The 13,280-nt window shown below is 44.5% G+C and overlaps 1 protein-coding gene across 21 annotated transcripts in view; it reads left to right on the forward strand.

Annotated features, from left to right (window-relative positions):
• SUSD5 (sushi domain containing 5) overlaps positions 1–13,280 on the forward strand; it is a 52,409-nt gene that overhangs the window by 29,550 nt on the left and 9,579 nt on the right. The window lies entirely within an intron of this gene.

Here is a 13,280-nt window from a genome sequence, read left to right on the forward strand (position 1 = left end):
CGTTTGCAAATATTTTCTCCCATTCTGAGGATTGTCTTTTCGTCTTGTTTATGGTTTCCTTTGCTGTGCAAAAGCTTTGAAGTTTCATTAGGTCCCATTTGTTTATTTTTGTTTTTATTTCCATTACTCTAGGAGGTGGATCAAAAAAGATCTTGCTGTGATTTATGTCAAAGAGTGTTCTTCCTATGTTTTCCTCTAAGAGTTTTATAGTGTCCAGTCTTACATTTAGGTCTCGAATCCATTTTGAGTTTATTTTTGGGTATGGTGTTAGGGAGTGTTCTAATTTCATTCTTTTACATGTAGCTGTCCAGTTTTCCCAGCACCACTTATTGAAGAGACTGTCTTTTCTCCATTGTATATCTTTGCCTCCTTTGTCATAGATTAGTTGACCATACGTGCATGGGTTTATCTCTGGGCTTTCTATCTTGTTCCATTGATCTATGTTTCTGTTTTTGTGCCAGTACCATATTGTCTTGATTACTGTAGCTTTGTAGTATAGTCTGAAGTCAGGGAGTCTCATTCCTCCAGCTCCATTTTTTCCCCTCAAGACTGCTTTGGCTATTCGGGGTCTTTTGTGTCTCCATACAAATTTTAAGATGATTTGTTCTAGTTCCGTAAAAAATGCCATTGGTAATTTGATAGGGATTGCATTGAATCTGTAGATTGCTTTGGGTAGTATGGTCATTTTCACAATATTGATTCTTCCAATCCAAGAATATGGTATATCTCTCCATCTGTTGGTATCATCTTTAATTTCTTTCATCAGTGTCTTATAGTTTTCTGCATACAGGTCTTTTGTCTCCCTAGGTAGGTTTATTCCTAGGTATTTTATTCTTTTTGTTGCACTGGTAAATGGGAGTGTTTCCATAATTTCTCTTTCAGATTTTTCATCATTAGTGTATAGGAATGCAAGAGATTTCTGTTCATTCATTTTGTATCCTGCAACTTTACCAAATTCATAATTAGCTCTAGTAGTTTTCTGGTGGCAGTTTTAGGATTCTCTATGTATAGTATCATGTCATCTGCAAACAGTGACAGTTTTACTTCTTCTTTTCCAATTTGTATTCCTTTTATTTCTTTTTCTTCTCTGATTGCCGTGGCTAGGACTTCCAGAACTATGTTGAATAATAGTGGTGAGAGTGGACATCCTTGTCTCATTCCTGATCTTAGAGGAAATGCTTTCAGTTTTTCACCATTGAGAATGATGTTTGCGGTGGGTTTGCCTTATATGGCCTTTATTATGTTGAGGTAGGTTCCCTCTATGCCCACTTTCTGGAGAGTTTTTATCATAAATGGGTGTTGAATTTTGTCAAAAGCTTTTTCTGCATCTATTGAGATGATCATATGGTTTTTCTCCTTCAGTTTGTTAATATGGTGTATCACATTGATTGAGTTGCGTATATTGAAGAATCCTTGCATCCCTGGGATAAATCCCACTTGATCGTGGTGTATGATCCTTTTAATGTGTTGTTGGATTCTGTTAGCTAGTATTTTGTTGAGGATTTTTGCATCGATATTCATCAGTGATATTGGTCTGTAATTTTCTTTTTTTGTAGTGTCTTTGTCTGGTTTTTGTATCAGGGTGATGGTGGCCTCGTGGAATGAGTTTGGGAGTCTTCCTTCCTCTGAAATTTTTTGGAAGAGTTTGAGAAGGATGGGTGTTAGCTCTTCTCTAAATGTTTGATAGAATTCACCTGTGAAGCCATCTGGTCCTGGACTTTTGTTTGTTGGAAGATTTTTAATCACAGTTTCAATTTCATTACTTGTGATTGGTCTGTTCATATTTTCTGTTTCTTCCTGGTTCAGTCTTGGAAGGTTATACCTTTCTAAGAATTTGTCCATTTCTTCCAGGTTGTCCATTTTATTGGCAGAGAGTTGCTTGTAGTAGTCTCTTAGGATGCTTTGTATTTCTGTGGTGTCTGTTGTAACTTCTCCTTTTTCATTTCTGATTTTATTGATTTGAGTCCTCTCCCTCTTTTTCTTGATGAGTCTGGCTAATGGCTTATCAATTTTGTTTATCTTCTCAAAGAACCAGCTTTTAGTTTTATTGATCTTTGCTATTGTTTTCTTTGTTTCTATTTCATTTATTTCTGCTCTGATCTTTATGATTTCTTTCCTTCTGCTAACTTTGGGTTTTGTTTGTTCTTCTTTCTCTAGTTCCTTTAGGTGTAAGGTTAGATTGTTTACTTGAGATTTTTCTTGTTTCTTTAGGTAGGCGTGTATAGCTATAAACTTCCCTCTTAGAACTGCTTTTGCTGTATCCCATAGGTTTTGGGTCGTCGTGTTATGAAAATTTTCTTAATGTGTTGAAATTTTCTCTCTCATCCTGTGGCTTATTTTTTCCTCTTGGAGTGTTTTTTGATGAATAGTGAGATTTTGTTGTCTCAAACTCTCTGTGCACAATTAAAAATTTGTGTTCTTGTTATTGATAGACTGACACGTTAGTAAAAATGCAATAAAAATGAATTAGCATAAAACTAAAGGAAAGATATTCTAGATACAAATAAAAATTTTCCTTAAATAGACATAAAATTCCCCTGTCAAATTGTTATAAAGGCTTCTAAAAACTTCCTACTTGCTTGTCACATACTAATAACAAAGTTACAGAGTGGGACAAGTCCCTGAAACACAATTTGAGCCATTTTCTAGTACTTTCCTCTGTTGCTGCTGCTTTGTGGCAGGCAGGAGCTCCTGCCAGTTCTGATGGATTCACCTGTCTGAGAAAATGAGGCATAAGACCTGACTTCCTGCTTGTTGAATGTGTCACCTCAAAGCAGACCCAAACTCACCCTGAGGTGTCAGTGAGTTGGCTGGGTTTCTGGCGAGGCACCAAGGCTACACCATCCCACGAGGCACACCCACCACTCAAATGGGTTGTTTACTGGCCCCAGTAGAATGAGAACTAAATGAAGGTTTTGTGTGTCTGAAATGGTGTTTATTTTCTCACTGCAAAGCAGAGTCGTTGGAGCTTTCAGCTGCTGGGCAGGAATTCTGGTTTCTACACTTAGCTGAATATACAGACCGTTATAGTTTTCATTACTCTGTAGATTTAACATTTAAAGTATCTGTGTTATTATAAGTGTGTGTGTGTGTGTGTGTGTGTGTGTGTGTGTGTGTTACAAGAATATTGTCACCAGGTATTTGACTCCACCTTACGTGTATTTTTCCAGTGAACACCAACTTTTTTTGATTAAGGAACTGCTTCAAGTTGGAGAAAAGTCATCTTGAGAGGGTGGGCCGAACAAGGGTTTTGGAGTTGGACTCATCTTGGTTTGGACAACAACATTCCTTCTATGGTCTATTGGCCATTCATTCATTCACTCTGTCCCCCTCCCTTCATCTGGCAGGGTCCCAGGTACTGTGTAATCAACGTTGAGCAAAACTGTCCCAACCCTAAAGGAAACTAGTAAACTGAATACCTTAGGAGAGACAGAGAAGCAGTAGATGATGAGGTAAAAGGGAAAGCTGGAAAACGAGGTGTCCCAGGTGAAATTTTAAAGGAAGTGTGTGTTCCCAGGTGGAAAAAGTGCTCAAAGGCTGCACAGGTCCAGTCAATGGAAGCTAAAAAGTGCGCACTGGTTTCACAGCCTAAGAAGGTTCTGGTAGCCTCATGTTTTCAGTGTGTAACTGGGGAGTGGGATGCACCTGGGCGGAACTGCAGCGAGCACAGGAATGAGCTGGAGTGAGGAAGAGGACCAAGGCAGACAACTTCTGCTGTTCACGGAGAGGATTGGGGCGGCGGTGGGGAGGGGCAGAGGGTAGAGCTGCAGGAGGATCAGGGGGCCAGAGAGGTGGAGGGGTTGTTTTGTTTTGTCTGCTTGCTTGCTTTTATTATTCTAAGATGGGAAGTACCTCACTCAGAACAGGACCTGTGATATGGTCTGAGCTCAGACCATATTCTTTCCCTTTCACTCTCGCGCTGACGGAGGAGGGTATTAGGCCCCTCACTGAAGGATCTAAAGGGATTTGTGCGACGCTGGCTCCTTGCTCCCTTGTGTGTTACTGACTCCAGCTTCCTGTACAACAGATAACCAAAGGCGGTCTGTGACTTCAGCTGTCTAGTACTTGGGTGAGAAATTGGTCTCTGCCAGCGGGCATCTCAGATTCTGGAGACAGCAAATGATCCTTCCAGAAAGGCATGGCCTGTGTGGCTTTAGGACTTGGTGGAGACCCCGTGGGCAAGCAGCCGGGGACTTTCTAACGTGTAGCTCCCAAGCATTCCAGACTTGTGGCCCCAGCTGCCCCTCGCCTCCAGGGAGCACTTGTCACTTCTGCACTGGGCTCGGCCCACAACCCTCCCTACACATCATGTGGCTGTCTGTCAAGACCCCCCTGCCCCCAGCCCAGAACGTTTCCTTATGTTTCCTGTGAGGTGCTGGAGCCCGCTCCAACCCCTCTAGCAGAACCTGCCCCAGGGGTCCCTGCCCCTTATTCCCCTCATGACCTCTTCAGGCCCAGAGAGCCTCAAGGCTCGGGTGCCATGGAAGTCAAGACAAAAGAACCTGGGGCTCACACGAGTTTGGTCTCGGAGATTGCAGGGGCTTAGGAGCTCAGGGCTACTAGGAAGACTGTTCCACTCAAATTTGTCACTGTTTGGGCATCTTGAAGACTGGCTAGATGACTTGGGTTAGATTCTCTAAAAGCAGAGCCTGTTCAGATGTCCATGGCTTGTTGAGGGAGAAAGGGAATAAGGGAGGCAGAGAAGGTGAGAGGGAGGAGTTAAGGATGTGGCCTCAGCTGGATCCTTGCTTTGCCTGATCCCTTGGGGAGCTGGGGAGCATGAATTGCACCACAGGGTTGGTCCCACTTGGAAGCAAGGGGACTGGCCTGAGTTCCTCCATATTAGTCTGTCATTGGCTGCAGGCTGCTGTGCACGGAGGGCAAGGCGGGTTGCAACCCCCCTAACTGAGGCTCCCATTTCTCCAAGGGCAGTCCTCCAGAGGAGTGGCAGCTGTGAACCCTCAGCTGCCGTCGCTCACAGCAGCTGGGGGATGGGTGCACTGGTCTGGGAAAGGGGACATGAGCACCGACAGCATCCACTACAGTGGAGAACTTAGTTGCTTATTAAAGCATCAGTTCAGGAGAGCAGTGGTTTAAAGAAAAATCAGTAAACTGGGGACTGCCTGAATGAGCGTGATGAAATTTAAACTTTGAATGGTGAGTGGGCATGAATGCACAGGGGCACGTCCACCTGGGTGGTCAGTGAGTGGCCAGTGCAGGAGGGTGCCTCAGGCACACACTGCCCACCCAGGTTGTATGTTCACCTCGACCTTATGGTCCAGCCTCAAGTGGTGCTGGTGAAATCTCTCACTTAGCACAGGGACTTTAGCCTTGACCATCAACCTGAATGGGTGGGGACTTCTTAAACTGCCATTTTCTCCCCTCTGCGTGTTGGTATTTCTCTAGCTTTGGTTCCCAGAGTCCAGGTCTGGGTCTGGCCATTTTGTTTTCCATTCTCCTACCCGAATCCACAGTTGGTTTCCATTCCCAGTTGGGCAGCACGAAATGTTTGTCATACCTCTCTAATGTTCTTGGTATCCAACTATGATTGGTTGTTGCCCTAATTATAGACAAATCCTGGTGCTTTGCTCCTTACGCACGTGCGCAGATTTCCATGCTATATGTGGTTTTCTTTGGGCTTCTTATTATACCAAGTCCCATATCTTCAAGGCCATATCCATCTCTGGCCACTTGTACCCTAGGAATAGTCTCTGACCTCCCAGCACTCCGAGTGGCCACCCCTGGCCACGTGACCATGGTACCACACGTGCTTCCCTGGGCACACTGACCATTCCCCTACTTGCTGTCCTGGGTGCTCATTGCCTTCAACACCTCTGCCCTCTCCTAACTCAGCAGCCAGTGGTCCTATGGCCTCTACCCTGGTCTGCAGATACCCCAGGAAGGGAGAGACTCATAGACCCTTGCTCTCTGATTTGCCCCTTGATCCTCCTTTAAAACTCGCCCTGGGGACTTCCCTGGCAGTCCAGTGGTTAAGATTCTGAGCTTTGACTGCAGGGGGCACAGGTTCAATCCCTGGTCAGGGAACTAACATCCCACATGCCACGTGGCGTGGCCAAAAAAAAGACAACTTGCCCTGACAAAGGGTATCTGCTAAGACAGACTCTGAAAAGCCTTTAAGATTTTCCACTCCAAGCTCCATGGTTCTGTTTGTGCTTTCTGGTCTGTAGGATCAGGAAAGTGAGTGACACCAAGCTTGACCTCACTCTACCAGCCCTGCCACCTCTGAGTCCAACAACAAATGGACAGCTATTCTTTTTCCCTTCCCTGGTCTGTTGCAGCTGTGGAAACAAGACCCATTCCCCATTTGGGCACTGAGAAAAGAGCTGTCGTAAACCATGCCAAACCTGTTCCATGTCATCTCTGTTTTGGAGTTGTTTTTTGTCCTTGTTTCGTTTTTTTTAACAACTTTCCTGAGGTTTAATTTGCATACAATAAACAGTAACCATTTAAAATATAAAAGTCTCTGAGTTGTCACAGATGTGTACACCCATGAAACCACCACCAGAACCAAAATACAGAACATTTTCATCTTCCCCAAGTCTCCTCATGTTCCTTTCTGCAAGAGGAGTTTTATACACTTTATCTCATTTCATCTTCACAAGTCTGAAAGTAGAAATGGCCGGCTCCAATTGATAGATGGGAAAACTGAGGAACAGAGAGGTTCAGTAACTTTCTGCGTCAGACAGCCAGAAAGAAGCAGAGCCAAGGGACTTCCCTGGTGGTCCAGTGGTTAAGAATCCGTCTGCCAATGCAGGGGACACGGGTTTGAGCCCTGGTCCAGGAAGATCCCACATGCCGCAGAGCAACTAAGCCTGTGCGCCACAACTACTGAGCCTGCGCTCTAGAGCCCACGAGCCACAACTACTGAGCCCACATGCCACATCTACTAAAGCCCGCGTGCCTAGAGCCTGTGCTCCACAACAAGAGAGGCCGCCGCAATGAGAAGCCTGCGCACCACAGCAAAGAGTAGCCCCCGCTCACTGCAACTAGAGAAAGCCCGTGCACAGCAACAAAGACCCAAGGCAGCCAAAAATAAAAAAAGAATTAATAAAAAAAAAAAAAAGCAGAGCCAAGATTAAATCCAGGCACGTCTCATTCCAACATCTTTATGATGGCTGTGTGCTTCTCCAGGGGCCTCTAAAAAGCATCAGGGCAGTGCAGGGCTTGCTTTGTAAACTAGCTGTTCCCTCACTAAGTTCCTTTGCTATTTTCCCTCATTTCTAAAGCCCATCTTTTGTTTTCTTAAATTAACTTCCATTTCTGTTTTCCTCCATCTTCTAGACTTCCTTCATAGAATAAAAGCCAGAGACTGGACTGAATTTAGAATTTCTTTGTCAATATTGCCATATTTGTTCAGAGGTTCATTGAACGAGTGGTTATTTTTGGCTTGTCTGGTTGTCTTTTTCAAAATTACTATTTTTAAAGGCTGCGTAGCCAAGACCAGAGGGAAAAAGAAGGCATGTGTGAGCTTCCATAAATGCAACAACATGAAAAAACATGAAAAGTGGCAGCACTGGGAGAGCCCAGGGTTCTGGGGCCCGGCCTGTAACACTTCTGCCCCTGATAAAGGCACGACCTGGGCGACCCTTTTCTTTTTACTCCTGATTTCTATTGATGTGTAGTCTTTGGTTTTCCTAAAGTAACAATTAAATATAAACACACAGGGAATGACTTGGTTTTTGCCAAGAGAGCCCATGAAGTTTACATTTCCTGGACCCGTTGGTCTAAATCAGAAGGCCCAGTGTTGTGCCAGCCCAGCTTTCAGGAGAGCGTGGGGGAGGGCTGGAGGGTTGGCTGAGGAGAGCGCAGACTCAGGGGAGCAGAGGGAGGGGAGAGAAATTACACCTCAGCAGGCAAAGGGCTGATGTTCCCCATCTTGAGGCAGAGTGTAATTTTCGGGTTGACATTCAGTGAGCAACAAACTTTACTGTTACTCAAGAAGGGAAAAACAGGCTTGGGATATTTTGTCATGAGTAGACTCTTTGTAAACAGTTGGTGTCTGTGTCTTCATTTGAGGTTTTGGCGAAACTGTGACACAGTGAGAGCCTGTTTCTGAGCCAGACCTTGACCTGAGAACCTGGGCAGACAGGAAGAGCTTGGCTCTGGGCCCTGGGCTGCCATCCAGGGATGCTCTAGGCTCAGGGAGCTCTGAAGGCAGAACCTCTGGACGGACGGACGGACGGACAGACAGACAGACAGACACACAGACACACACACACACACACACACACACAGCTCAGATTGGCCATAAGTGTCCAGGTCAAGGCAGGCCCACCAGGCAAGAGTGGGCAGACCTATCCCAAATCCCCAGCTCTAACATTATACGCTAGGCCAGTATTTCCTGCACAAGAAGGTATGGGGGAGGAGAAAAATGGCTCACGTCCTGCCCATATTCCAGGTGCCTTTTGACTTCTGAAGCTCATGGGCTGGGTTACATGGGAGAAGGAATTTAGCCGACGTTGATTATGCTCAGTCCTAGGACTAAGAGGTTGTTTACCATTCTTTGCTACTGTCATGCACCAAATAATGCCCTGGCTGATGGACTTCCAGACTGAATCAAGCTTAATCAAAACGGGCTTCCATCACTCACTTGTTCACTTCTTCACTCACGCGTTTATTCATTCAACAAATATTTCCAGAGTGTCTACTATGTGCCAAGCATCACGCTGAGTGCTGGGGATACAAAGGCAGAGAGGACTTGTCCACACACCCGAATACAGAACTGTCACAAATACTCTGAGAGGATGACCAATATGGAGTCCCAAACAAACACTTCCCAACACAGACGGTCCTCAACCTCAGACACACCTCAGAACCAATTGGCAAAATGCCCAAATGACACTCAGTGCTCACAAACGGTTCTCAACGTCAGACACACATCAGAACCAATTGGCAAAATGCCCAAATAGCACCTGGTGCTCAAAAGAGAAGTTTGCCGGGTGCACACCACTGGACTTACCTCGGTCTTGGAGCTCGTCAGCTCGTCCGGAGGCATCTTTCCGTTCCACCAAGGGAAAGCTTACGCTGGCAGCCAGTGCCAAGCTGGGAAGAAACAGGGAGGAGCCCCGAAACAAATAGTTTCGACAACTGCTAGGAACGTCCTCCCAAACCCCCTCTCAGGGCCAGCGAGCCACGAGCAGCAAGCTACTCGCAACCATCCCGGCGCGTCTTCATGGCAGCGGCTCTGGTCGGGAAAACCCGGGAGCCAGATATCGCGAGAGCACAGTCTCAGGTTGGGAGCCAAATACTTACCTAAAGTGGGTCCAGCTGCTCGCCGCTCAAAAGCCAATAAAGAGGCAAGGTTGGTGGAAAGGAAAGTTTGCTTTATTCCAAAGGCCAGCAACCGAGAGGGGAGGGCAGTCTCCTGTCCAAAGACCGACTCCCTCCACTGACAATCAGTGGGCAAGAGCTTTTATAGGCAGAGGGAGGGGGCTACGTGTAGAAACAGCACAGTCAGCTCTGACTGTCATCTTGAAATTGGTCATCCACCAATCGTCTGACCACCATCATCTTGTTTTAGGTACAGTTAATCTTCAGTTCCAGGGTCAGTTTGTTCCCATTTCTTTGAGGCCAGTTCTCAGAATTGTGGCAGCTTATGTCATGGCTACAGACTGGTCATCATGTAGTTAACCTCTTCCACCCGATGGGGGTTTTAGTATCTATGAAGCAGCCTTCATCGAGTCATAGTAGTAACATCAAAGGTCACAAATATAATAATGAAAAGTAAAATGAATGGGCTTAAATTTTAGGAGCAGATCAGAAAGGATTTTTAAATGTGTTTATAACTCTGCAAGTCATTAAATAAGCAAGATAAGGAGACTTATTAGAATAAACCAAATGCCCACTAATCCAGTTTCAGAGCCCAGGAACGCACCACACCTCAGCATTCCATCCAGACCTTGGTGCTGGAGATCTTTGCATTTTGCCCTTTTTAAGGTGCAGAGTGAAGTAGGGGGAAACTCCTGAGCTTTGTTTCCACCTGCAGAACACTTCTAACTCCAAATGTGGTGAGGTGGGGGGCAGTGGAGGGGGATCCCTCACACCAACAACCAATTTTCCAAATCTCTGGACACCAGCTGGGCGTCCTACAGTCCAATTCCATTCTAACATTACCTACCTGGAGTTAGTGCAGAACCCATGGATTACAGGCTCAGTCCCACAAGACTGCCTCCACTTTACATGCCAATCACAAATCCAGGTCACCTGGACTTGTGACCAACTGGCTATAAATTGGGGGTTTTTACAACCCCCTCCTCAGGTTTGACAATTTACTAGAACAGCTCACAGAACTCAGGAAAGGACTTTACTTATAGTTACCAGTTTATTATAAAGGATATTACAAGGATACAGGTTGAATAACCAGATGAAGAGGTACATAGGACAAGGTCTGGAAAGATCCCGAGGACAGGAGCTTCTGTCCCTGTGAACCTGGGGTGTATTCCTCCCCAGCACGTTGGATGCATTCACCAACCTGGAAGTTCGTGAAACCCTGTAGTTTAAGGGTTTTTATGGAGATTTCATTATATAGGTATGGTTGGTTAAATCATTGGCCTTGGCGATCAGCTCAATCTCCAGCCCCTCTCCCTAGGTGGGGGTGGGGCTGAAAGGTCCAACCCTCTAATCATGTGTTGGTTCCTCTGACAACCAGCCCCCATCCTGAAGCTCTCTAGGGGCCCACAGAGTCACCTCATTAACATAACTCAGGTATGGTCAAAGAAACTTGTTACGCGTAACAAAAAATATTCCTGTCACCCCTATCACTCAGGAAATTCCAAGGGTTTTAGGAGCTCTGTGCCGGGAACCAAAGACCAAATATGTATGTTATTATATCACAATAGCATAGGAAACCTTTCTATTTAATAATCACGTCTTGGACTTCCCTGGTGGCGCAGTGGTTAAGAATCTGCCTGCCAATGCAGGGGACACAGGTTTGAGCCCTGGTCCGGGAAGATCCCAAATGCTGCAGAGCAACAAAGCCTGTGCGCCACAACTACTGGGCCCGAGCTTTGCCGCAACTACTGAAGCCCGTGCGCTCTAGAGCCCGTGCTCTGCAACGAGAAGCCACCGCAATGAGAAGCTCACACACCGCAATGAAGAGTAGCCCCTGCTCGCCGCAACTAGAGAAAGCCCACGTGCAGCAACGAAGACCCATTGTAGCCAAAAAATTTAAAAATAAATTAAAAATAAAATAATTGTATCTTGTAGTAGGATGTGACTTTCAAAGACCATTGAGAAGGGCAAGCTCAGCGGGCTGCTCTCTTCTGAGGACACAGCTACTTGAGACCTTCCTAACCAGCATGGTTCCTACCTCACCAAGCTGTCCTTACATTCTGGGCTCCTGCCTGTGTGGCCCGTCTTCCTTCTCACTCAGCTGGATTCAGGATACTTCACAGCACATCTCACAACTCAGAAGTCTTACAAAGAGCAAATCAGAGTTTCAAAAGATACTTTTTTATTTAATTAAAACCTACATACAATGATATCACTTATATGTGGAATCTAAAAAATAAAACAAACTAGTGAATAAAACAAAAAAGAAGCCGACTCACAGATATCAAGAATAAACTAGTGGTTACCAGTGGGGAGAGGGAAGGGGGAGGGGCAACATAGGGGTAGGAGATAAAAAATAAAAGAGTTATTATGAGATTATATGGAATCGTGTGTGAAACTGTTGAAAATTGTAAACCACTATAGAATTTAAAGATCTTTCATTCAATTTTTAGAAAGTTTGAAAAAACATACATACAAATCATAAGGGAACAGATTAATAAATTATCAAAAAATAAAGAAATTTGGCCACCACACAGGTCAAGAAGTAGAATGCTGCCAGTACCCCCAAAAGAATGTGCTCTTTTGTGCTCGGCTTCTTTTGCACAATTTTATGGCTGTGAGATTCCATGTAGTGGGAAGCATGGGTTGGTTCATTTTTAGTGATGTCCAGATTTTCATTGTATGAATGTACGACAATGTATGTGTCATTTCTGCAATTAATGGCCATTTGAAGTGTATCTAGTTTCTGGTTATTATAAACATGCTCGTGCATGTCTTTTGGTGCCCATGTCCACACGTTACTGTTGGGTACATACTTAGGAGTGGAATTGCCATGCTTCACATCCTTGTTTACACTAGGGATTGTCGGTCTGTTTAATTTTAGCCATTCTGGTGCTATGTAAATGGCATTTCATTATGGCTGTAATTAGCATTTCTCTATTACTAATGAGGTTGAGCCTCTTTACACGTGTTAAACGACTATTTAGATATCCTTTTTGTGATGTTCTGATTCAAGTATCTTGCCAACTTTTCTATGGTTTGTCTGCCTATTTATTTATTTATTTATTTATTTTTAACTTATTTATTTATTTATTTTTGGCTGCCTTGGGTCTTTGTTGCTGCACGTGGGCTTTCTCTAGTTGTGGAGAGCGGGGGCTACTCTTCGTTGCAGTGTGCAGGCTTCTCATTGTGGTGCTTCTCATTGAGGTGGCTTCTCTTGTTGTGGAGCACGGTCTCTAGGTACACAGACTTCAGTAGTTGTGGCACGCTGGCTCAGTATTTGTGGCTCGCGGGCTTAGTTGCTCCGCGGCATGTGGGATCTTTCCAGACCAGGGATCGAACCCATGTCCCCTGAATTGGCAGGTAGATTCTTAACCACTATGCCACCAGGGAAGTCCCTGCCTATTTATTATTGATTTGTAGGAGTTCTTTGTAAATTCTGGAACCCTTTGGAGGCTATATGTGTTGCAATTATCTTCAACTCTGTGGCTTGCATTTTAACTCTCTTCATGGTGGCTTTTGATGAACAGAAGTTCTTAAAGTTAATGTAATTTGATTGTCTGTCTTTGTGCCAATACCACACACAGTCTTAAAAAGTACTCCAGCTTTATAGTAAATCTTGAAGTCTTTTAGTTTGCATGCTCCAGCTTTTCTTTTTCCTTGTCTATTCTTGGCCCTCTGCATTTCCATAAATTTTAGCATCAGCTTGTCAATGTCTGAGATGTTTATTAGGATCTTATTAAATCTACATAGATCAATTTGGGCAGAATTGACAGCTTAACAATTACACTTCCATTGTACTAACATAGGATAGCCCTTCACTACTTAAGTCTTCTTTAATTTTGCTCAGAAATACTTTGTACCATTCTATGTAGAAATCTTACACATCTTTTGTTAGATTTATTCGTAGGAGTTTGGGGGGTTTTTATGCTATGGCAAATGGTATCTTTTAAATTTTTTGTTTTCTGTTTATTGCTGGTATATAGAGA

Source organism: Balaenoptera borealis (genome assembly GCF_965194805.1).
Source record: "Balaenoptera borealis genome assembly, chromosome: 12".
In the NCBI taxonomy this organism is placed as follows: Eukaryota; Metazoa; Chordata; class Mammalia; order Artiodactyla; family Balaenopteridae; genus Balaenoptera; species Balaenoptera borealis.